Below are 25247 nucleotides of genomic sequence, written 5' to 3'. Positions count from 1 at the left end.
GCGGGGTGTGATGTGCTGCCCAGCTGTGGCAATGGGATAGAAGCACAACCACGGCCTGTGTCCACCTAGTGGGGCTGCAGAGAGGAGGCAACATGTGGAGGCACCTGAACAAGGGGGTGGGTATTGCTCTGCGACATCCGGGGCGCAAAGCTCACCCCACCACCCCACCAACCCCAATCAAACTAAGAAAGAAGTTCACAGTACCAACAGTACCACGTGCCAAGGTCTGTACCACATGCCAGACCAACAAGCAAGCAGGGTGTTGAGTGCAGACTGCCTGGGCTCGAGCCTCAGCTCCACCATGAGCAGCCTGATGCCCCTGACTGAAGCTCCACCTCTCTATGCTTCAACATCTGTCAGTGAAGCCCATGTCCACGCCCACCTCTGAGGCCACGGGGACTAACTGAGAAATCCTCTGTATAGATCCACCTGAGTGCCACAGCTGGGGCGTGGCAAAGAGTCACTGCCATATCATTTCTCCAAATAGCCCTGCGGCTACAGATTGTGGCCATTCTGATGCACCAGGAGGCTGAGTGACTTGGCCTAGAACTCACGGCAAAGAAACAGTGGAGCAAAGATTCAAACTCAGGCCATCTGGCCCCCAATGCCTAGGCTCACACCAGCCCATCAGGCAAAACAAAACCCATAAGACTGAAACCTGCACCTGCCAGCTGTGGCTCTCTAGGCCCCGGGCAGCTTCGGGCAGCGCTCTACCACCTCAAACTTCCAGTGGCAGAGGGAGGGGCAGGGAGAAAATGCCAGGCCACGGGAGAGGAAGAAAAATATTTTTAAGCTTCTCCCTCTTCCTGTTTATCTGTCCCTTCCATCCTGAAGTCCTGGTAGCTGTTTTTTGCACGGAAAGTCCTGCCAAGAGGGACATCCTGCCATGTGGCCGCCCCAGGCCAGGCCTCCCCTGCCAGCCTCACACTACAGGCTTTGAGGCCCACCTCCCTGCAGACACTCCCGCCTGGCCCAGAGGCTGCATAAAGAGGCTTTCAGAAGAAGCTGGGGCCCAGGAAGGGGATCTGGAGCTGGGAGAAGGGGCCCATACCATGGCACCAATCAACTCCACACTCAGGCCAGAGAGGTGACAAGAAGGATTTGAAGAAATAACTCTAAGCCTGGTATTGAAGGAAGGGCCAGAGCCAGAGCTGGGGTCAGGAACACACAGCACTGGCTGTAGAGCCAGGTAGAACTGGCATCCAAACTTAGCTGGCCCACAACTTCCTGTGTGACCTTGGCTAAGTTACTGAACTTCTGTGAGCCTAGTTCCCTTATCTGTAAAATAAGGATAATGTTAATACCTACTTCATAGGGATGTGGTAAGGATTACATGAGACAATGTAAGGAAAGTGCTAGCACCTGGTAAACATAATAAATGCTATTTATTGCCACTCTCACCATCAAGCTGATCCCCTCACTTAATCCCAAAGATGTATGACACCTTTTTTTCTCCTTTTTTTTTTTGAGACAAAGTTTTGCTCTTATTGCCCAATCTGGAGTACAATGGGGCGATCTCGGCTCACTGTAACCTCTGCCTCCTAGGCTCAAGCAATTCTCCAGCCTCAGCCTCCCAAGTAGCTGGGATTACAGGCGTGCACTACCACACCTGGCTAATTTTTTGTATTTTAGTAGAAACAGGGTTTTACCATGTTAGCCAGGCTGGTCTCAAACTCCTGACCTCAAGTGATCTACCAACTCGGCCTCCCAAAGTGCTGGGATTACAGGAGTGAGCCACCACGCCCGGTCTGTGCAATACCTTTCAAATATACTCAAAAGAACAATTACAGCCTCAAAAAAACAAAACAGGACAGGCAGAGTGGCTCATGCTTGTTATCTCCACACTTTGGGAGGCTAAGGCAAGATGACTGCTTGAAGCCAGGAGTTTGATACCAGCCTGGGCAACACAAGATCTCATCTCTATAAAAAATAATTTTAAAGATTAGCTGGGTGTGGCGGCACGCTCCTGTGGTACCAGCTACTCGGGAGGCTGAAACAGGAGGATTGCTTGAGCCCAGGAACTTGAGGTTGCAGTGAGCTAGGACCATGCCGCTGTGCTCGTTCTGGCTTTGGTGATAAGAGCAAAACCCTATCTCTAAAGAAAAATAAATGTTAACATTTTTTAAAAGAAACGAATTCTGACACATGCTATAATATGGATGAACCTTGAGGACATTATGTTACATGTTTAAATAAGCCAGACACAAAAGAAGAAATGTTGTACAATTCCATTAATATGAGATACCTTGGTCACATTCAGAGACAGGAAGTCAAACTGTGGGTGCCAGGACCTGGAGGAGAGGGAGTGGAGAGTTAGTGTTTAATGGTGCAGAGTTTCAGTTTGGAAAGAAGGAAAAGCTCTGGGGCTGGATGGTGGTGATGGGTGCACAACAATATGAATGTTCTTAATGACATTAAATTATACAATTTTAAATGGCCAAAATGGTAAATTTTATGCTATGTATATTTTACCATCGTAAAAGAAAATTATGGCCTCATTAAAAAATGTTTTTAATAGGTCAGGCACATGGCTCATGCCCGTAATCCCAGCACTTTGGGAGGCCGAGGCGGATGGATCATGAGGTCAGGAGATTAAGACCATCCTGGTTAACACAGTGAAACCCTGTTTCTACTAAAAATACACACACACAAAAAAATCAGCCAGGCACAGTGGCACACACCTGTAGTCCCAGCTACTCAGGAGGCTGAGGCAAGAGAATCGCTTGAACCCAGGAGGCGGAGGTTACAGTGGGCTGAGATCGTGCTACTACTGCACTCCAGACTGGGTGACAGAGCAAGACTTTGTCTAAAAAAAAAAAAAAAGTTTTTAATGCCTCTGTTCATTTCCGTCTCCACCCCTGCACAGCTCAGGATGGAGAGATGGAGCAGATATGGAAAGAGCTAAAGGCATCACCACCCATAGAGTTGGCACAGTCAGGAGAGCTGTGCAACAGGCGCTGAGGAAAGACCCAAACGCTACCTCGGGTCAGGGAGTTGGCGGCCTCGTGGCTAGGTGTGCACTGGACCCAGACAGGCTGGGTCTGAGCAAGGCATCTGTGCACACCTGCACCCTCCAGGAGCACGTGTGAGTGGAAGGCATGTGTGGGGCCCTGCTCAGATCTTCATTCACGAATGTGCACCGTCCTAGGCTCAAGATGCCAGTACAGCCCCTATGTGCTGATTGGGGTCTGTGTCTGGCCAGCCCATAGCACCAACATCCACAAACAGCAAGCCCTCCTCATCTCTTCCAGCACCAACCACCACAAGGGCAAACTACAGTCTAGCCACTCTCTCTGGAGCCAGGGATGGGGAAGGAGGCAGGCGAGGAAGGCAGAGAAGACTGCTGCTTCATGGGCACACATAGTGAAACGAGACTTGGAAATATGGCCCTCCAGAAGCTCCTCACCCCCAACTCCAGCCTGACCACTCTCCCACGAGGCTGCAGCTGGGGGTGGGAGGTTGGTAAGACTGGAAGGTGAAGGGAGGAAGAGGGTTAGACAGGCTAATCGAGTTACCATGTGACCCTGGGCAAGGCTCTTCCTCTCTCAGACCCTCTGGAACCTCCTCCATCTCCCTCTTGGTGAAAGGAGGATTCTACCCCAGCACCCAGCAGTTCACACCTGGCTCTACGTCCTAGAGAAGCAGGTGTTCATGTTCATCAAAAGACACAAAAATGTTCACAGTAGCTTTATCCACAAGCACCAAAAATGGAAACACGGCAAAGGCCCAACAATAAGAACAAGAATCAGCAAATTGTCCCTACCAAGGAACCCTACTCAGCAAGGAAAGGAACAAACCACTGATACCTGCAGCCACACAGGTGACTCCCACGGGGCTGACGTGGAATGAAAGATACCAGATAAAAGCAGCTCATACCGTGTTAGTCCACTTGTACAAAGTTCAAGAACAGGCAAGACTGATCCTGGGGAAAGCCGTCAGGAGAGTGACTACCTGCAGGGGTGGGAGGGTGGGGGAAAGGACTGAGAAGGGGCACCAGGGAACCTCTGGGGCACTGGAAATCTTCTATACCTTGATCTGGGTAGGGAGACACAAGTGATACAACCGCAGCAACTCATCAAGCTATACCTTGATTCACTATCTGGAAATTAGATCTCAATTGACAAAATAAAATAGAAATAGCCAATAACTCATACTCTGTTTTCCCCTGAGGACTGCAGTGAGGCTATACTAAGAGGTTGTGTGTGGAAATATGGCAAGGGTTGGGTTATGGGTAAGAACATGGGCTGGGAGTCCGAAAGACCAGAGTTCAAGTTCTGATACTCCCTAATGGGATACTCTTTTCCCCTTTTTTTTTATTTTGTTGTTGGTTAACCAGGTGTTGTTGTTGTTGTTGTTGTTTGAGAGTCTCCCTCTATTGCCCAGGCTGGAATGCAGTGGTGCAATCATGACTCACTGCAGCCTCAACCTCCCAGACTCAAGCAATCCTCCCACCTCAACCTCCCAAGTATCTGGCGAACTATAGGTACACACTACCACAGCTGTCTAATTTTTTTTTATTTTTGTAGAGACAAGGATCTCACTGTGCTGCCCAGGCTCCACTCAAACTCCTGGGCATCAGTGATCCTCCTGCTTCAGCCTCCCACAGTGCTGGGATTACAGGTGTGAGCCACCACACCCAGCCTACGAGATTTTTGACTACAAAAGTAACTTGTACTTACTGTCACAAGTCAAAGGTCTATACAGAAAATGCTTATGCCCTTCCCATCCCCATCCAAGTCCACTTCTTAAGCTTCCTTGTGCAACAAGCTTTTGCCCTTAACAGGACAACACAAACACCCTTCCCAGCCAATACAGGTAATTCCCACACTGGTGTATTAAAACCAGTGTTTTAGGCCGGGCGCGGTGGCTCAAGCCTGTAATCCCAGCACTTTGGGAGGCCGAGACGGGCGGATCACGAGGTCAGGAGATCGAGACCATCCTGGCTAACATGGTGAAACCCCGTCTCTACTAAAAAATACAAAAAAACTAGCCGGGCGACATGGCGGGCGCCTGTAGTCCCAGCTGCTTGGGAGGCTGAGGCAGGAGAATGGCGTAAACCCAGGAGGCGGAGCTTGCAGTGAGCTGAGACCCGGCCACTGCACTCCAGCCTGGGCGGCAGAGCAAGACTCCGTCTCAAAAAAAAAAAAATAAAAAAATAAAACCAGTGTTTTAATACAAACACCCCTCCCAGCCTATACAGGTCATTCCAACCCTGTCTGCTTAGTGGTGGCAAGCCATTTCATTGCATCACCACTCATTCAACAAATAGCTGCGAAGTACTGACCCTGTCAACCAGACAGGCACAGACCCGGACCCTCATGGAGCAGATCTTCCAACAAGAGAGGGAGGGAGGGAGGGAGGGAGTCCACCAGGGGACACGATTATGATACACTGTATACATTGTGATGTGGGCTACCAGGGGCTGAGGCTGAGCTAGAAGATGGGGAAGATAGGGAAAGGACATATTCTAGATATGACAGTCATGGAAGGCCTACGCCGACGTATGAAGACAGGAAGGCCCTGGCCATGTGAAGATGCATGCCCAGCAGCAGAGGGAATGGCCCGTGCAGATGCCCTGCGGTGGGAAAAACACAGAACTGAAAGGAGACAGCGAGTCTCCGGTTTACTGCTGCGAAATCCTTGTGCACACAGCCTTGCATCCTGATAGTTTACTTCTTTAGGACAGGTTACCAGAATTCGGGAGGCTGAGATAAAGATGTGCACTTAAACAACTTTCAGAGATATTGCCAATTACTTTTCCAAAATGTTGTTGCATTTTATACAGCAACCAACGCTGCTTCATGCTTAAGAAAGCCAGCTCCCCCACATCCTGCCTAGTTCAACATGTTACCAATCTTTTTCATTTCTGCCCACATAAAAGCTCCCTACTTCGTTGTCTGCAGAATGGGAGACATGACCAGTCCCCTTCCACAGGATGCTGTGAGGCTTAACTGAGAAATCCCTGTAACCTGCCAAGCCCAGTGCCTCACACAGAGCAAGCCCCTGTCCACAGGAGCAGGCTCTTACCATCCTTTCCATGCAAATGCCCAGAGGTAGCTGCCAGTTCCATCATTACCCCACTGACAAGGGGAACTTCTAAGGGAGCTCTGAACGCTCAAACCCACAAGGTTCACATGGCTGTTCTGGAGTCAGGGATATGAGGAAGAAGAGGTGGCAACTGTGGTTCAGCCAGAGAGCCCTGGCCAGGGAGTCAAGAGACCAGGTTCCACTCCACCTTTCTGAGGATCATTTTCTCATCTGTAAAATGGGCTCATGCATTCTCTCTTCCTGTAGCCATCCTACAAACATTTCTGGGACACCACCTATGTGTGAGGCACTGTTCTAAGAGCCAGAAATACAGAGCAAAAATCCCTGCCTCATGCATCCTAGCAAGAAACACAGAAATAAACTATATAAATTAGTAAAATAGTACACAAGGAGATGCAGGCAAGAAGTGAAAGTTTAGACAAGGTATGCAGGGGAGGCCTCACATGAGAGTAAAGACCTGAAGGAAGTGGCGCGGCAGCCCTGTGCCTCTCTGGAGAAAAAGCACCGCAGGTGGCGGGGCTAGCCTATGCAAATGTCCTGTGGTGGGTGATCCTAGGGTACTGAAAGAGTCATGAGCTAGCCAGTGGGGCTGCGACAAGGTGAGCATGAGGCTGGGTATTGGATGGTGGTGTCCTGGAAGCCACAGTAAGGACACTGGCTTTCACTTGTAAGGATACAGGGAGCCCCTAGGGAGCTTGGAACACAGAAGTGCTCTGATCTGAGTTGTAAGTTCTGACAAGGTCTGCTAGCTGCTGTGTTAGAAGAGTTGGTTGGGGACAAGGGCAGAAACCAGCAGAAACATCAGGTGGCACTGCAACAGTGCAGGTGATGCTGGAGGTGGGGCCGGCGGCAGAGGACAGGTGAAGACATGGCTCATCCTGCATCCATGCTGAAGGTGAGGCCAGTGAACCTCCTGGCACGTCTTTTCTGAAGTGTAAGAGAAAGAGAGAAACCACGGACAGTTTTGCAGTGTTTAGCCTGGACACCCAGAAGCATGGGGTTGCCGCCAACTGAGACGGGCCAGACTGGGGGGGAGTGAGTGTGCAGTGAGGACTGAACAGACAGACAAGGGAAGGGGGCCACCGCCACCCTCAGCTGCAATCTTAGAAGGAAGCAGCATCGGAAAAGAGGAACTGGTCCTGAGGCTCACCAGGCCATTGTGGAAAGCAACACAAAAGACAGAGGAAAAGAGGATCCGGAGAGGAAGTCAGCACGGCATGTCTGACCCGTGACAGACATCACTGTCTGCACAGCCCAGGCTGTGGCCATGGCTGGGCTGCTCACAGACCCACTCCACGGGTGGGGAAACCAAGGAAACAGTTCTACAGTAAGCATCTCTTGTTTAGGCGCCAGAAATGGGCTACAAGTAGTAACTCATGCCTGTAATTCCAACATTTTGAGAGGCTGAGGTGGGAGGATCACTTGAGCCCAGGAGTTCAAGGTTGCAGTGAACTGCAATCATGCCACTGCACTCCAACCTGGACAACAGAGCAAGGCCCTGACTCAAAACAAGGAAGCAGCAGCAGCAGCTGGAAAGAGCCAGAATGAGCCAAGGTAGGGGGGCAGGCAGCCAGTGAGCCCATTTGCTTCCTACAGCTCGTACCGACGACCCCCAAAAATGGGACTATGGAGTGAGACACAGTGTCCTCACCCACCAAGGGAGACCCCAGGATTCCCAAAAGGTGATGCAGGACCCTGGGTTGCCAAAACTGAGAACATGACTCAATCCAGACTCCATGAATGCCTGCTTAGGGATCTATGAAATTTTTAAATTGAGATATAATTCACATACCCAAAATTCACGCTTTAAAGTACAGATGCTCCTTGATGTAACCATGGGGTTTCATTCTGACAAACCCATCATAAATTATACATATCATAAGTCAAGGCCGGGTGAGGTGGCTCATGCCCGTAATCCCAGCAGTTTGGGAGGCTGATGTGGGCGGATCACCTGAGTTCAGGAGTTCTACACCAGCCTGGCCAACATGGTGAAACCCCATCTCTACTAAATACACAAAAATTAGCCAGGCGTGGTGGTGGGTACCTGTAATCCCAGCTACTCAGGAAGCTGAGGCAGGAGAATCGTTTGAACCCAGGAGGCAGAGGTTGCAGTGAGCCAAGATAGCACCACTGCGCTCCAGCCTGGGTGACAGAGCAAGACTCTGTCTCAAAAAAAAAAAAAAAGTCAAACACATATTTAATTCTGGTAACACAGCAGACAGTCCTTGACTTACGATGGTTCCACTTTCACTTTTTCCACTTTACAATGGTAGAGTGATACAAATCGCAGGATGTAAGGAGGTCCTTGACTTACCACGGAGTTATATCCAGATATACTCATCGTTAAGTTGAAAAAACGTTAAGTGGAACCATCGTAAGTCAGAGACCGTCTGTATATGACTTAATGTTTTTTAATATATTGACAAAGCTGTACAACCATCGCCACTGTCTAATTCCAGAACATCAAACTCAAAAAATTAAAGACTTACCATATGACCAAGCAATCCTACTGCTGAGTATATACTCAAGAGAACCAAAAACAAGTATCCAAACAAATGCTTGTACATGAACATTCATAGCAGCCAAACAGCTATTCACAATAGCTGAAAGGTGGAAACAACCCAAATGTCCATCAAACAATAAATGAATAAACAAACTGTGGCCTATCCATACAATGGAAAGTTATTCAGCCATAAAAGGGAATGGAGTACTGATACTTGCTACAACACAGATGAGCCCTGAACACTATGCTAAGTGAAAAAAGCCAGACACAGAAGGTCACATATGACATGATTCCCCTTATACAAACTATCCAAAATAGGCAAATCCAGAGACAGAATGCAGATCCATGGTTGCCGAAGACTGGGGGAGGGGAAACTGGGAGGGATTACTTAATGGATAGATGGGGTTTTCCTTTTGGGGTGATGAACATGTTTTGGAACTGGAAATGTTTGCAGTGATGGTTGCACAACATTGCAAATGTACTAAATGCCACTGAATTGTACACTTTAAAAGGATTTTTTTTTTTTTTTTTTTTTTTTTTGAGACGGAGTCTCTCTCTGCCGCCCAGGCTGGAGTGCAGTGGCCGGGTCTCAGCTCACTGCAAGCTCCGCCTCCTGGGTTTACGCCATTCTCCTGCCTCAGCCTCCCAAGCAGCTGGGACTACAGGCGCCCACCACGTCGCCCGGCTATTTTTTTGTATTTTTTAGTAGAGACGGGGTTTCACCATGTTAGCCAGGATGGTCTCGATCTCCTGACCTCGTGAGCCACCCGTCTCGGCCTCCCAAAGTGCTGGGATTACAGGCTTGAGCCACCGCGCCCGGCCAAAAGGATTATTTTTAATGTTAATTTCAAAAAGTAATGAGAGCATCCCCTGGTCCTCTGAATAATCATCTCATAAGCAAGCAGTGCCCTACAATTTGAGCCTCAAGTTTGCTCCTGTGTTTACAATCCAGTTCCTTCTCCATGAAGGCCAAATGGTATCATTTCACACAGCACAAAGAAAGGTTGTGATTCAAATAGGAAAAAAAGGGGGTGTGGAGGAAGAACAGAGCTACCCCATAGCCCATGGCAGCCTGGAGGTGCCCATTCAAAGGCCCAGCTTCTTAGCAGTCAGGACCATGTGCATGTTGAGAGCATCTGCATGAACTGAGGAAAGCCCATCTCTGTGCCAAATTCCTGGTTCCTACAAGAAGTGGGTTTAAGAGCCACTACAAGCAGATTTCAATAATGCCACTATTCCATGCTTATCTTCAATCAAACAAGCCAGCTTTCCAGGTATCAGGCGATGCCCTATTAAAAGAGACATTCAGGGATTGCTCACATGCAGTCTAGGCTTAAATGTGAGGTCTGATTACCCCAAACCGTCCCATCAGCCCAACATTATTAATACTTTCCTGTACAGCAGGCCCAAGAAACAGAGGCAGGGGACACAGGAGAGGTCCAAGGGCACAGTTCTCTCCATCAACCCAAGGTTGGCAGTGTAGGTGCAGTTAACATCCTTCCAATTAAAGTCATATTGTTCATTGGAAATGAGTTGGCTTTCTAGTTTTATTACTATTTCCTGGATTTTTAAATAGTTTTGTAAAAACTTTAAGTCTAAGGTGTTTATGCCTGGTCTCATACACATTTCAGTTATAGTACAGTAAGAATAATGTCAATCAGCAAGTGAGGGGTTTGTTGTTGTTGTTCAAAAGGGAGTCTTGAGCTCAGGAGTTTAAGGCCTGGGCAACACAAGACCTCGTTTCTATTAAAAAAAAAAATTTTAGGCCGGGCGCGGTGGCTCAAGCCTGTAATCCCAGCACTTTGGGAGGCCGAGACGGGCGGATCACTAGGTCAGGAGATCGAGACCATTCTGGCTAACAAGGTGAAACCCCGTCTCTACTAAAAAAAAAATACAAAAAACTAGCCGGGTGAGGTGGCGGGCACCTGTAGTCCCAGCTACTTGGGAGGCTGAGGCAGAAGAATGGCCTGAACCCAGGAGGCGGAGCTTGCAGTGAGCTGAGATCCGGCCACTGCACTCCAGCCTGGGCAACAGAGCCAGACTCCATCTAAAAAAAAAAAAAATTTTAAACACACGTCTGTGGTCCTAGATACTCAGGAGACTGAGAAGGAAGGATCACCTGAGCCCAGAAGGTTGAGGCTGCAGTGAGCCATGACTGCAGCACTGCACCCCAGCCTGAGCAACAGAGTGAGACCTTTAAAAAGAGAGAGAGAGCCGGGCACAGTAGCTCACGCCTGTAATCCCACCATTATGGGAGGCCGAGGCAGATGGATCACCTGAGGTCAGGAGTTCAAGACCAGCCTGGCCAACATGGTGAACCTCATCTCTACTAAAAATACAAAAATTAGCTGGGCATGGTGGCAGGTACCTGTGATCCCAGCTACTCAGGAGTCTGAGGCAGGAGAATCACCTGAAGCTGGGAGGCAGAGGTTGCCATAAGCTGAGATCACACCACTATACTCCAGACTGGGCAACAGAGCGAGACTCTGTCTCAAAAAAAAGAGAGAGAGAGAGAGAAGGAGTGTACAAAAAACCCATATGTTGTATGACTTCATTTATATGAAATGTCTAGAATCGGCAAATCTATAGCAATAGAGAGCATGCTAGTGGGCTGGGGGTGGGGAATGACTACTAATGGGTACAGGGTATCTTTTGAGGTTGATGAAAATGTTGTAAAATTAAACTGTGGTGAAACGACAACTCTTTGAATGTATTAAAAGCTACTAAATGGTTGGGCGTGGTGGCCCACGCTTGTAATCCCAGCACTTTGGGAGGCCGAGGCGGGTGGATCACGAGGTCAGGAGATCCAGACCATCCTGTCTAACATGGTGAAACCCCGTCTCTACTAAAAAATACAAAAAATTAGCCGGGCGACGTGGCGGGCACCTGTAGTCCCAGCTGCTGGGGAGGCTGAGGCAGGAGAATGGCGTGAACCCGGGAGGCGGAGCTTGCAGTGAGCCCAGATCGTGTCACTGCACTCCAGCCTGGGCCACAGAGCGAGACTCCGTCTCAAAAAAAAAAAAAAAACCTACTAAATGGGTGAATTGTACAGCATGTGAATTAGATCTCAATAGGGCTGTGAATTGGGAGTCCATGTATTACCCACATTTGAGCAGCACTGAGCTGGAGAAAGGGAGACATCCACAAACCCACCTATGCAGAGCTCCCTGCCAGGTCCTCCCCCTCCCCCTACAGGACTCCTGAGCCCAGGATGGGACCCCAGGTCACAAGACAACCCCATCCTGGGTGAGCAGGTGGCTGCCCTGGAACCACCACACAGGATTCCTAGCTCCTGGAACCCATGTCTTACAATTAAGGCACTACTTCAACCAACTTTAGGATGCAAGGGATGGGGTTCATTTACACATCGACGGCAGCGTCAAGGAAAGCAGCATGACATAAGACTCGGAGCCCCCGGGACCCCACTGGCTGGGGTCTCACTGGCTGGGGTTGGGGTGGAGCCAGGAGGGTGAAAATCTGAGCCCAGGCAGCCCCTTCCTCAGAGGCCACAGGCATCCCATCCTCCACCCACGCAGGCCAGGCAAGACGGCTACTGGGAGGCCCCATAAGCTGCCTAAAGAGACTCTGGCAAGGGGCAACTTCCCACGGGTCCCTCCTCTGTCAACCCAACAAACTGCCCTGTCCTGGACCTACTCCTTCCAGTGACACTTCAGAGAGACGGGAAGAAGCCCCCACCGGTGGCAGCCAAGTTGGGGTCAGTGGTGAAGCGGCAGGAGGACACATCCACCCAGACCACCAGGACGGGTCACCACAGAGGCTGTTTTGGACACTGATGCTGTTTGATCCAATGCCACCCTTCTCCAGAACCTGCTCTACATTAACCACCTCCAGGAAGGCTTCTTCCCATCTCTCCCAAAGCCTTGCCGGGCTCCAGCTCAGGGCACGTGCTCAGAACTCCCATGGCAGTGCTGGGGTCCCTCTGCATGATACATGGCCGGATGAAAGCAGGCCCCACAGCCATAGACTGAGTTTGAGCTCAACCCAAAAATCAAAAACCACACAAATTCATGTAGCGGTACAGAAAAAAGACCAAAGGACACTCGGCACACTGCTGATAGTGTCACTTCCAGGGACCAGAGAGAGGGGAAGGAGGGGAAAGGGGACTTTGACATTTTACTTTCTATGAAGCTACTACTTGAATCTTTTGTGAACATTATTTTAGGCCGGGCATGGTGGCTCACGCCTGTAATCCCAACACTTTGGGAGGCCAAGGCAGGCAGATCACTAGAGTCCAGAAGTTCAAGACCAGTCTGGGCAACAGGGCAAAACCCCGTGTCTACTAAAAATACAAAAATTAGCCGGGCGTGGTGGTGCACACCTGTAGTCCCAGCTACTCAGAAGGCTGAGGTGGGAAGATCATTTGAGGCCAGGAAGTTAAGGCTGCAGTGAGCTAACATTGCGCCACTTCACTGCAGCCTGGGTAATAGGAATGAGGCCCTTGTAAAAAAAAAAAAACAAACAAACAAAGAGAAATTTTACACTATTTTTTTTTTTTTTTTTGAGACGGAGTCTCACTCTGTCGCCCAGGCTGGAGTGCAGTGGCCGGATCTCAGCTCACTGCAAGCTCCACCTCCCGGGTTTACGCCATTCTCCCGCCTCAGCCTCCCAAGTAGCTGGGACTACAGGTGCCCGCCACCTCGCCCGGCTAGTTTTTTGTATTTTTTTTTAGTAGAGACGGGGTTTCACCGTGTTAGCCAGGATGGTCTCGATCTCCTGACCTCGTGATCTGCTCATCTCGGCCTCCCAAAGTGCTGGGATTACAGATTTGAGCCACCACGCCCGGCCTACACTATTTTTAACATATCTCACACATTGGAATACTACTCACCAATAAAAAAGAAATGGAACTGATTAAATCATCCAATAACAGAGATGAATCTCAGAAAACATCACGTTGAGTAAAGAGGCCAGTCACTAAAAGCTACCTTTTATATGAGTCTATGTATGTGAAAAATCCAGAAAAAACAAATCCATAGTGACAGAAAGTAGATGAGTGGGCCTGGGCCCAAGGTGGGAGTGGTGACCGGCTACAAGGGAATACAGGGCCCTTCTAGGTGATGGAAAATGTTGCCAGACTTGTCTAGGAGGTGGCTGCATGCCCATGACTTTTACCAATACTCACCAAAGTACACACTTCACGCAGGTGAATTTTACGGTGTACATATCTCAACAAAACTGTTTTTTTTTTTTAAAGAAAAAAAAAGTACGGTGGTGGAGAAGGGAATGGTGAGTAACGGCTTAATCGGTACAGGATTTTCCTTCGGGGTGATAAAATGTTTTAGAATGTGATAGAAGCGGTGGTTGCACAACATTGTGACTACACTAAATGCCTCTGAATTGTGGGCTTTAAAATGGTTTATTTTACTTAAATGGATTTCACCTCAGTTAAAACAAAAAATTAGGCCGGGCGCAATAGCTCATGCCTGTAATCCCAGCACTTTAGGAGGCCAAGTCGGGAGGATCACAAGGTCAGGAGATCGAGACCATCCTGGCTAACATGGTGAAACCCCATCTCTACTAAAAATACAAAAAATTGGCCAGGGGTAGTGGCGGGCATCTATAGTCCCAGCTACTCGGGAGGCTGGGGCAGGAGAATGGCATGAACCAAGGAGGCGGAGCTTGCAGTGAGCGGCAATCACGCCACTGCACTCCAGCCTGGGCAACAGAGTGAGACTCCGTCTCCAAAAAAAAAAAAAAACAATTAAAGATAGGCAGGGGAAAATGTTCACACCCGTTATGCAGGTGAGAAAACTAGGCTCAGAGAGACAGTCAAATGCCAGCCCAGGGCTTATTTATCTGATGCCTTAGGGCCCAGTTCAGAGCCCCCTGGAGCAGAGACTACTCCACACCTCCCCAAAGGGCTCTGCAACTCTGGGGCTCGTCTCTATGGCAGGCCCTTCTCTCTGAGGCATTCAGAAATCAGCTTCCCACCAGGCCTTGGGGTGAGCCAGCAGGGTAACAACTGCAGGAAACTCCAGAAGTCCTTGTGCTCCAGCAGACAGGGCTGCCTCGGGAGGAAGGGAGGGAGCACACCTGAAGATGATGGTAAAGGCAAAGCTAAACCACCACTCGGATCAGGCTGATGAGTTTTTTGGGTTTTTTTTTTTTTTTTTGAGAGACAGAATCTCACTCTGTTGCCCAGACCGGGGTGCAGTGGTGCGACCTCAGCTCACTGCAGCCTCCGCCTTCTAGGTTCAAGCTATTCTCCAGTCTCAGCCTCCCTAGTAGCTGGGACTACAGGTACCCACCATTACACCTGGCTAATTTTTGTATTATTAGTAGAGATGGGGTTTCGCTGTGTTGGCCAGGCTGGTCTCGAACTCCTGACCTTAAGTGATCCGCCTGCCCTGGCCTCCCAAAGTGCTGGGATTACAGGTGTGAGCCACAGTGCCTGACCGGCTGATGAAGCCTTCTAGGCCCTGCCAACCAGGGTCCCGGGGCCCTGAGAGAGGGCTGTCCCTGGGAAGTGCAGGGGTTGGCACCAACCTCAATGGTCCCAGGATGAAGGGCTCAGTCACTACAGGGCAGACGTCAATGTGGAAATGTGGTGGGTGGTGATGGTGCCAACCTAGGCAACAAGAAGTGGGAGCAGAAGCAGGTGTAGATCAAGAACCTGGAGGGCAAGTTCTTGGTCACCATGTGGTTCCCCGAGGAAAAAAAAAAGATATTGACCTTGATATGTCAACAGTGATTGAATGACTGACCATTGAAGATAACCTGCCTCCTGAAACCTCCTCCTGGAGGAGTACCTGGCAGTAACCTCTCAAATCCTAAACAATGGGCATAACTTGCTAGAATGAAGCAAAAAAAAAATTAAATAAAATAATGCTCCAAGAACAACAGCTTGCCCTCATAAAGGGAGCACAAAGATGTTCTTGGATAACTCTGCAATGAGAAAACATCTGCACAGCCACAGTCCCAGAGTCCTCATCTGTGAAGAACATGGCAAAGCTCTTGTTGAGAGCTCAAAACCAGAACGACACCAACCAGTCTGTGCTGGAGAGAAGCTCTTTCATGGCACACGGTGGGTCTGCGGGAAACACTTTTTATTGGACTTCAATTTGCGCACATGTGTGTGAATCCATACCGGAGACAGGACCCATGTGTGCCCCTTCCGTGGTTGTAATAAGAAGTTTGTGGCTGGGCATGGTGGCTCACGCGTGTAATCCCAGCACTTTGGGAGGCTGAGGCAAGTGGATCACTTGAGGTCAGGAGTTCAAGATCAGCCTGGCCAACATGGAAACCCCATCTCTACTAAAAATACAAAAATTGGCCGGGCGCGGTGGCTCAAGCCTGTAATCCCAGCACTTTGGGAGGCCGAGACGGGCGGATCACGAGGTCAGGAGATCGAGACCATCCTGGCTAACACGGTGAAACCCCGTCTCTACTAAAAAATACAAAAATCTAGCCGGGCGAGGTGGCGGGCGCATGTAGTCCCAGCTACTCGGGAGGCTGAGGCAGGAGAATGGTGTAAACCCGGGAGGTGGAGCTTGCAGTGAGCTGAGATCCGGCCACTACACTCCAGCCCGGGCAACAGAGCGAGACTCTGTCTCAAAAAAAAAAAAAAAAAAAAAAAAATACAAAAATTAGCCAGGTGTGGTGGCACACACCTATAGTCCCAGCTGCTTGGGAGGCTGAGGCAGGAGAATCGTTTGAACCCAGGAGGTGGAGGTTGCAGAGAGCTGAGATCACACCATTGCACTCCAGCATGGGCAACAAGCACGAAACTCTGTCCCAAAAACAACAACAAAAAAGTCTGCTCAGACAACTAACCTGAAATCTTACATTTTAACACACACCAAGAACAAAAACAATCAGTGAACAGAAGAGAAAGAAGCCCTTTCTCCACCATGGAAGTGCCTTCCAGAAGTATAACAGGGAATAAACATACCTCTCGTTTGTATATTTTTTCTAGGAAGAATTTTAAAAACGAATCCTACATACTTAAGGGAGGTGTTCTGAAAAATAGTTAAAAAAATTTAACTTTAATAATAAGATAACATTGCTAAGATGTTCTATCTCGCACTGTAATCTGATCTCATAAACATGGTGGTTTGTGAAGTATGATCCCAACAGAAGGACAATTCATGAATTTCACATGAAAAGACAGTTCTTTATACGACACTGCTAAAAATGGGATTTCTTTCCATATTCTTACAAATATGAAGCTCACCTATTGTTTACAATTTAACTTTGTATTTTCCAAGTATGCATATTGGAATGGGGGATGCTTAGCAATGCTATGTGTGTATTTTCTGAAGGTTGATAACTTTGCTTGCAGTAAATTTTCTTTAAAAGAATGGGCAGTTTTGGCCAGGCACAGTGGCTCATGCCTGTAATCCCAGCACTTTGGGAGTCCAAGGCAGGCAGATCACCTGAGGTCAGGAGTTTGAGACCAACCTGGTCAAAATGGCAAAATCCTGTCTATACTAAAAACACAAAAATTAGCCAGGCGTGGTGGCACACACCTGTAGTCTCAGCTACTTGGGAGGCTGAGGCAGGAGAATCTCTTGAACCCGGGAGGCAGAGCTTGCAGTGAGCCAAGATCGTGCCACTGCACTCCAGCCTGGGTGACAGAGTGAGACTCCATCTCAAAAAAAAAAACAATAAAATAAAATAAAATAAAAGAATGGGCGATTACATGTATACTTCAAAAGTATTTTCCTGTTTAAAAAAAGTATATGGGTTTTGTTTGCTATCTTCATTTTGGTTGTATTCTTTGATGTAAACACATTTTCCATCATTGCATCATTCAGCTATATTAAATCATGTAGTATCAAATATTAGATGTGCTAATCAATTTAAATCCATTTTAGTCTTTTTTTAGAAAAATATTGGGGCCAAGCATGGTGGCTCACGCCTGTAATCCCAACACTTTGGGAGGTCACGATGGGCAGATCATCTGAGGTCAGGAGTTTGAGACCAGCCTGGCCAATGTGGTGAAACCCCATCTCTATTAAAAACACAAAAATTACAGGCCAGGCACAGTGGCTCTCGCCTGTAATGCCAGCACTTTGGGAGGCCGAGGCGGGCAGATCACAAGGACAGGAGATCGAGACCATCCTGACTAACACAGTGAAACCCTGTCTCTACTAAAAATACAAAAAAATTAGCCGGGTGTGGTGGCGGGTGCCTGTAGCCCCAGCTACTCGGGAGGCTGAGGTAGGAGAATGGTGTGAACCTGGGAGGTGGAGCTTGCAGTGAGCCGAGATCGCGCCACTGCACTCCAGCCTGGGCGATAGAGCGAGACTCTGTCTCAAAAAAAAAAAAAAAAAAAAAACAAAAATTAGCTGGTCGTGGTAGTGGGCATCTGTAATCTCAGCTACTCAGGAGGCTGAGGCACGAGAATTACTTGAACCTGGAACACAGAGGTTGCAGTGAGCTGGGAACGTGCCATTGCACACCAGCCTGGGCAACAGAATAAGACTTCATCTCAAGAAAACAAACAAACAAATAAAATATATATTGCCAGATGCTGATGTTCAGTGTACTTTCTTTGCCGGTTCAGTCTCGGAAGGTGGCGCTCAGCTGCAGAATGTGTCGTACCTTTCAGCACCTGATGTACACATCCCGCATAACAGAAAGGGCAACGATAAAATAGTGATCCTAAAAAAAGTGGGGGACATATCTACGGGCCACTCTGTGACCAGCAGGAAAGGGGTTAACTCCTTCAGGAGATTCTCCATTCCAGGAAAAGGAAAAGGGGAGGAGAAGTCCCCTCTATGCTTTCTAAATAGAATCTTCAAAAAATGTCCCAGCGTCCCAGGCCTCCACTCTGGGAAGGCCAGACAGAGGCCGGCACAGCCCGCAGAGAGGAAGGGCCTGGGGCTCAGCAGGATGCAGAAGCCAGCAGGGTCCCAGGTCATCTCAGGGCACCCACCCCTCTCCCCACCCATGGGCCAAACCCAGCCTGTTGGCCATTTCCCAGGGTACCCACAGCCCTCGCAGCACCACATCCTCCCTCCTCATGGAATTTCTGAAAGCCCCAACTCCCTAGGAGCCCAGAGCATTGGCAGTGACACACCCAGTTCCCAAAGATGTTCCCTACTGCCTTCCACAGGTGTGCAGATGAGCTAGACACCCCACCTGCCTCTCTCATCAGTGCTCAGCTTCAGCCCAAGCAGGCGCACCCCTTAAAGCCAAAGCCAGCCCACATGCCAGTTACGGGAAATCTACAAAACGCTTCCCAAGGCTGTCATACCTCTGCCACGCTGCTCTTTCTGCTGCGGAAGCCTTGCCCTCCCCCTTTGCAAACTCCAGGCCATCCCTCAAAGCCCATGTGAAGTATCACACACCCCATGCCAGCCATCTCCTCCCTCCGGCTCAAACTATAACTAGCACAGACCCCATCACAGAACCAGACATGGCGGCTGCATGTACCTCGCTCACCTCCTGGTGGGGACTGAGTTTAATCTACCTTCGAAGCCCCTGCACCTCATACTGAACCCAGGGCCAAAAAGCTCAGGAACCCACATCAAGATGCCACTCTGGTCCCTTCCCACCATCTGGTCCTGTGCTGAGCACCCTGGCCTCTGCCGAGAGAATAATATCATGGTAACAACAGAAGCACCTAATGTTTATGGAGTACTTCCTAGGAGCCACTGCCTTGGGGGCTCTCTGCAATTACCTCCTTTCATCCTTGTGACATTCTCATAAGGGAGTTGTTATCCTTAACCCTGTGACACAAGGGACTTGAGGCACAGAGAGGTTAAGTTTCTTGCCCTGGGCCACACGGCTAATGAGGGAGGGAGCAGAAATTCAGACCCGGGTGGTTTCTTTCCAGAGCCAGTGTTCTTAATCACAACAGGTCTATTTGCAGGTAGGAAGATGGTCAAGGCAGATGTGTCAGGAAAAGCCCTGAGTGGAAGAGGAACTCAGGGATTATAAAGGCCAGTGCTTCCAGACCTTCTCTTTCCCCAGGTCCCAGTCAAAAGCCTCGGAAGGCAAACAGAGCCTCCTCCCAGACTAAGCTTGCTGCTCCTAGGCAGAATCCTGTGCTGAGCACCAGTTACAGGAAACATAAAAAGCCCATCTGCAAGTGCCTTGGCCCGAGACAGGGGTGACACATGGCTGGGCTGCCCTCTGGGAGGCGAGAGCCATGATTCGGGACTATTCTTAGCAAATCACTGGCTCCCCTCCCAGAGGCCCAGCAGGCAGCAGGCCCAAGCTTCCATACGCCTGCCCAGCCTGCCATTTCCTGACCCCGTGTATGGAGGTCCCACAGGGCTAAGGAGGGACTAGTGGGCATAGACTGAGGACAAAGCCCTCCAGCTTTCACATGAGAGGTGCCTGGCCCACCCAACCTGACCCAGCCTGCTCCAGGACTCACCCAGAGGCCCAGGGCCATGCACCCAGCTGCTGAGGAAGCCCGGCAGAGTCCTGGCCACAGGGGACGGCTCATAATCAAAGGCCCCCACCCCGACATCAACTGAGCACTCACTCCATGTGGCCATGCACTGGGCCACATGCTTTGCACTGATTTTCTCCCACTGAACCCACAAGGAGGTAGAGGTTAGTGGCCCCACTCTAAAGATGAGGAAACCAAGACATTAACTGACTTGCTGGAGGTTACATGGTGCATTAGTATCAAACCATATCTAGAATCTGGGCTGGCTCTCGGGTGCCAGGTTGAGCAGACGTAGACCTGAGCATAGCAAGGTGGTGGACCCCTTCCCTGTGCAAGCCCGGGGCTTAGTGGAGAAGGAGCCCGCCCCAGAGGGCAGTGGCTCTCATCACAGATGCAGCCCTATGTGCTCTCTCTCTCCCCTGGGGAATCTCCCATCCCTGTCAAAGACCCGCAGGCTTGGGTTCAGGAGAATCCCCAGGCAGTTCCTCCTCTAGTCTGGTAGGCAAAGAATAGCTGGAGCACTCCACCCAGGCCACACAGCCTCACTTCAGGAAGCCTCTGGAGACCCAGAAAAGATGAGAATCAAAATTCAAAGAGCACCTGCTGGCGCTTAAGGCACAGCCCAGGCTTGTAATGCAGAGGTGGAAAGGCCAAATGACTCTCAGAGGAAAACACAGGAGACTGAGCTTTTGGGGGTCCTCAAACCCCAAAGTGAGAGTCTAGTAATAAGCTCCACCACAGAGCACCTGTAGCATCACCACCCCAAACAGGACCACTCCCAGGCACTGTGTCACGCAGGGAAAGGGTGATACCCAGGCAACGCGCACCTCAGCCCACCTCTCAGAACCCACCTGTGTCTGGTTCCAGGCCTCTGCTGTCAGCTGGCTCTGGCAAGCATATGTGTCTGTGCCCCCCAGGAGCTCACAGCCAACTCCATTCTGCCCAGGTACTTGAGCAGCTTCCCTGTGGCTCCAAGTCTTGTGTCTAAGAATGTCGGTTCCCATCCCCGTCTGTGCTCTGGTGGGTCTACCTATATGTCTGTCCACTTACATGTCTGCCTCCCACGTGGGGAGATTCAGATCCCAGCGATGGTGTATTTCTATACACGTGTCTGCAGCCCATATGTGGCCCATGCTGATGCCTTCATGTATGTCTGTCCCCGCACATGTCTGTAGTCCCCGGGTAGTTTGCTCACCCCCCTCATCCTCCTGTGTCTGTCCTCGTATACATATGCATCCAGTTCCTCTATGTCTCTGCCCACGCAGCTGTAAACCTGAGCACACACGTGCACTCACGTCTCTGCCCCCATGGGTATCCCCCACAGGTGCCTGGGTAACCCACGTCTGTGCACCACCTGTTTTGAGGCAGGCAAGTGTGTTCACACAAGTTCTCACAGTGCCAGCCAAGGGTTTCGGGTGAGCTCAGCAACTCCCACTCCCAGAACTGCACCCAAGGCCACGAGCATGAGCACACTGCCACCTGCGCAAAGTGCTCCAGAAAAACAGAAACCTGCCAGGGACAGTGAGGGAGGGGGCAGGGCCCCAGATACAGCAGAGCCTCACAGATGTGAGGTCAGAGCTGTGCCAGGAACCACCCACCTCAAGCCAACTGGGCCCTACTGTGCCCACCCCCAACACTGGCCAGGGAAGAGAGGGTGGTGCATGCACCACCTGGGGTCTGTCTGCACTCACAGGAAACTGGCCCAGTGCCTGCCAGCCTCCCAACCTACCCCCAACCCCCAGCGACGGAGGCTCTTCAGAAAGGAAGTGAGGACTTCCTCCTGTTTGCCTCTGAACCTCCTACAAGGCTGGCTCTGGATCCCAAACCCCAGGAGCCACAGGGCAACTAGGAGAGTCCCATGCTCAGTCCAAGCCAAGAAACCAAATGGGTTACTTCAGAAATCCACCAGCAGGAAACAAACAAACCTGGGAGTGGGTGGGGATGGGTGCAGGAGAACCTCCTCAGCGCCCCTGCTGCTCCCTGCCCTTGGAGCAGGGTAATAAATAAGGGTGGGCATGGAGCTGGAACATTTCAGCACATTTGCTTGCTTGCATGGAACTGGATCTCTGCTGCCCTGGCAGTCTCGCAGCCTGTATTACTCATGTAGCAATTAATGGTGTGTAGCCTCCTGGCTTTCCACAATCACCAACCCAGGACTGGTATCGAAACCCTGTATCGGGGAACTTTGTGTGTTTATGTCCTGTCTTCCTCCCAGAGGCTGAGCCTCCTGAGGACAGAATCCTCCAAATCTCCCCAACCCGCACACTCCAGGGGCATGGCCCAGTGCCCTGCCTGGCATTTAAGAGGTGCTCAGCCACTGGGTTCAGGTTGTTCTACCCAGAAGCTAAGGAGTTGGTGCCTGGGCCTCTGGCTGGGAGAGTAGCGATGCCCAGAATATTCCCGGGGCCATGAAGCTTTACTCCCATCTCTGACAACCCAAGAGACATGAAAGAGCTCCAACGATTCCGGCCACCTTCAGGAGCCCAGTGCTGCCGGTCTCCCATAGGCCACTCTCTCTCTGACAGGTCACTGCCCCTTCAGGAAAACTTTCTGAAACTGAAAAATGTACTCTCCTCAGAGACCCAGGCCTACAGAGGAAGAGGGCCAGACTGGGCCAAGAATCAAAGCGTGTGCCCGCTGAGACTTCTGGACTCATCCTGGATCTGCGGGCCTCACGCCCCCTAGCGATGAGTCCCAGGACCCCATCTCGGTCATGAAGCGGCTTCCCTCTCCCCAATCTCCCCCTAACTTTGCGGGGAACCCTAGCTCCTGGCCGTGCTCCCAGGTCTGGCAATGAAAAGTGGAACTGTCGCCAGCCCATGCCTACACCAAACCCAGGGAACTCGGGAGAGGGGGTAGCCCAAGGTCCAACACACAGAACCACACAGCAACTGCTCCCTGTGAGTCCCTCTTGCCTCCCAGCGACCAATACTGAGCTGGTGTGGGGTGAAGGCCCAGGACTTCACTTCCCCAGAGAATGGGGAGTCGGTGTCTGGAGCAGCCTCGGAATGGGGGCTGCCGGGGGATTCTGGATTTGCCCGCCCCTCGCCAGCCCCAGGCCCCGGGACACGTCTGTACCTGCCAGCCCGCGGCTCCGGGGGACATCCGTGCTCCTACGGCTGGCGCGCTGCGCCCGGACTGCGGGCGCCGAGTCAGGCAGCGGCGGGGCGCGCCCGGCGGGGGCTCTGGCTCCGGCTCGCTCCTCCCAACTTCCCCAGCCCATGCGGGGGCAGAGGCGGCTCCGGAGGTGGACAGGCCAGGCGGACCCGGCGAGGCCACGCGAGAGGGAGCCCGCACTCACCGGCAACCGGAGCTAAGCGCCCCGGCCCCTGCGCGCCGAGCTGCTGCCCCGCGCCCCCGCGTCCCCAGCGCCGAGGGGCGGATCCGGCCGGGCCGCCAATCACCGCGTCCGCCCCCGCCCGGACCGCTAGCCCCGGCCCCACCGCGAGGGGCGGGGGGCTCGGATTTAAAGACACACTCACCCCAGCCGCGGCCCCCGGGCGGGCGGAACGCGGGCCCCACCTTCCCCGGCCGCGCTTCCTCCCTCCGCCCGCCCACCCTCCCTCCGCGAGGAGGAAAAGTTTGGGGCGGGGGAGACTGCCCGGGAAGCCAGTTCCTCTTCCCTCGTCGCTAGTGCGGCTCCTTCTGGAAGACACCCAAACACTACATCCAGCCTCCTGGCTGCGAGAGGCTGCAGCGCTCTGGGCGCCACACCCCGTCCCGGACGCCGGCTACCGGCGAGACCCGCTGGCCCGGCTTCCCTCGCCCCTCTCTGCTTTACAGGCAGGCCGAGCCTCGGCGGGACCGAGCCCAGCACGTGGGCTCCAGGCTGGCCTCGCTGTGCTGTGCGACCGGAGCTAAACGATCGTGCGCCCTGGACTTTTGCCTCCCACGTGTCGAAGGGGAGCTCCTAAACAGCAGACTGTCCTCCCAAGCAGGGGCTCATCCCACGCCCCAGGGTCCTAAGAAAACGCGCCCCTCGGCCCCCAGAGGCGAAAGGGGAACGGCAGAGCAGAGTTTTGGATGGAGAGGGGTCCCTCTGCCCCCACCCCATCATGCGGTTTCAGGCAGTGACCCGCACCATAGGCCTGCCCCCCACCACCCCTCACCCCACCCGCGCGGACTAGCACTAGGTGGCAGCCAGCCCCCAGGGCCCAACACGCCCCCGCGAGCACGTGGGTGAATGCACCCACGTGCGTGCGTTCACTCCTCGCTGGCTGGTGCTTCCTCGCGGAGAGATGGGCTTTGTTGTGGTTGGTGAGTCACTTCCTCCCTCTCGCCGCTCCACACTCGGGAAATCCTTCTTTCTCACCTGTTATCACGTGCCTCACCCGCTTTCCAGGACGGATTGGGATTTGGGCGAGCTGGGGTTGCCCCAGAATGAAGGCAGTGTAGGCACCACCTCTGTCAGGCTGGAGAGCGCTGAGAGAAATGACTCATTGTGGTGGTCTCACCATGTCCCGAGCACCTAGCTCTTAAGTGCTTCGCGATGTTGTAAGGTCAATACTTTTCTGATCCCTATTTTAACAAATGAGGAAACAGGCCCAGGGAAACTTGCCCTCAGCTCCATACCTCCTCCTGCGCCACCCAAGGTGTGTGAAAAACTACAGCAGCAGAGAAAATCCCGTAGTGGGCTTGGGAAACAGACCTGACCTTCAGAGTTCAGCAGAGCTAGGCTCAAAGTGGCTCACAATTTACTGGCTGTGTGGTCTGGGAAAAGTGATGTAAGTTCTCAGATTCCCAACTTCTGCATCCATAAGATGGCTTCATCCTCCTTCAAAGAGGTATTTGAGAAGCCAGTGAGCTGGGCAAGTAATGTCCAGGCATCATGTGTGGCACACTGTAGGACTCCATCCTGGGCCACAGTTTCCTTCCTTCTTCTTGCCACAGCCCCGTATCCCATCCCACCCCCTGACAGACTCCCCAACTGAAGCCTGCCATCCTGAGGATGCATTCCAGGATAATGCCCTCCTCTAGGCCAGGACTAAGGTAGGGTCAGGCATGTGTGAGCAGATGCAAAATACACATTTACATACATGTGCATGCATATGCACACATGTATACACATACATGCACATATATGTATGCCAACACACATATATACATACATAAACAGCATATAGGTATGCATGCACATATATACATACATAAACATAGCACATACACATATGCACATACACACATATAAATATACACATTTTGCTTCCCTTCACCTCACCCCCTGCCCGGCAGATGCTGGGATCCATGACTGTGTGCCTCTCTAGCTCCCAGAGAACAAAAGCTATGTCCTACCTGTGCCTGACCTGTCTTTTGGTCCACAGCACAGTG

General features: G+C 51.3%; 1 protein-coding gene across 8 annotated transcripts in view; it reads right to left on the bottom strand.

Annotated features, from left to right (window-relative positions):
• The window catches only part of PALD1 (phosphatase domain containing paladin 1), a 112155-nt gene that overhangs the window by 68347 nt on the left and 18561 nt on the right, over nucleotides 1-25247 (bottom strand). For 3 of the 8 annotated variants that reach the window (XM_033208528.1, XM_033208529.1, XM_033208530.1), the window contains exon 1: nucleotides 22998-23385. The exons of 1 other annotated variant lie outside the window; for it this stretch is intronic. The gene's annotated coding sequence lies outside the window, so the exon portion shown is untranslated. 4 more of the 8 variants (XM_033208524.1, XM_033208523.1, XM_033208527.1 and 1 more) reach the window with 2 other exon arrangements.

The sequence above is a fragment of the Trachypithecus francoisi genome, unplaced genomic scaffold (assembly GCF_009764315.1).
Source record: "Trachypithecus francoisi isolate TF-2019V2 unplaced genomic scaffold, Tfra_2.0 Lachesis_group9, whole genome shotgun sequence".
Lineage (NCBI taxonomy): Eukaryota > Metazoa > Chordata > Mammalia > Primates > Cercopithecidae > Trachypithecus > Trachypithecus francoisi.
Note: the sequence above shows the minus strand (reverse complement) of the source record. Positions and strands in the feature narration are given on the sequence as shown.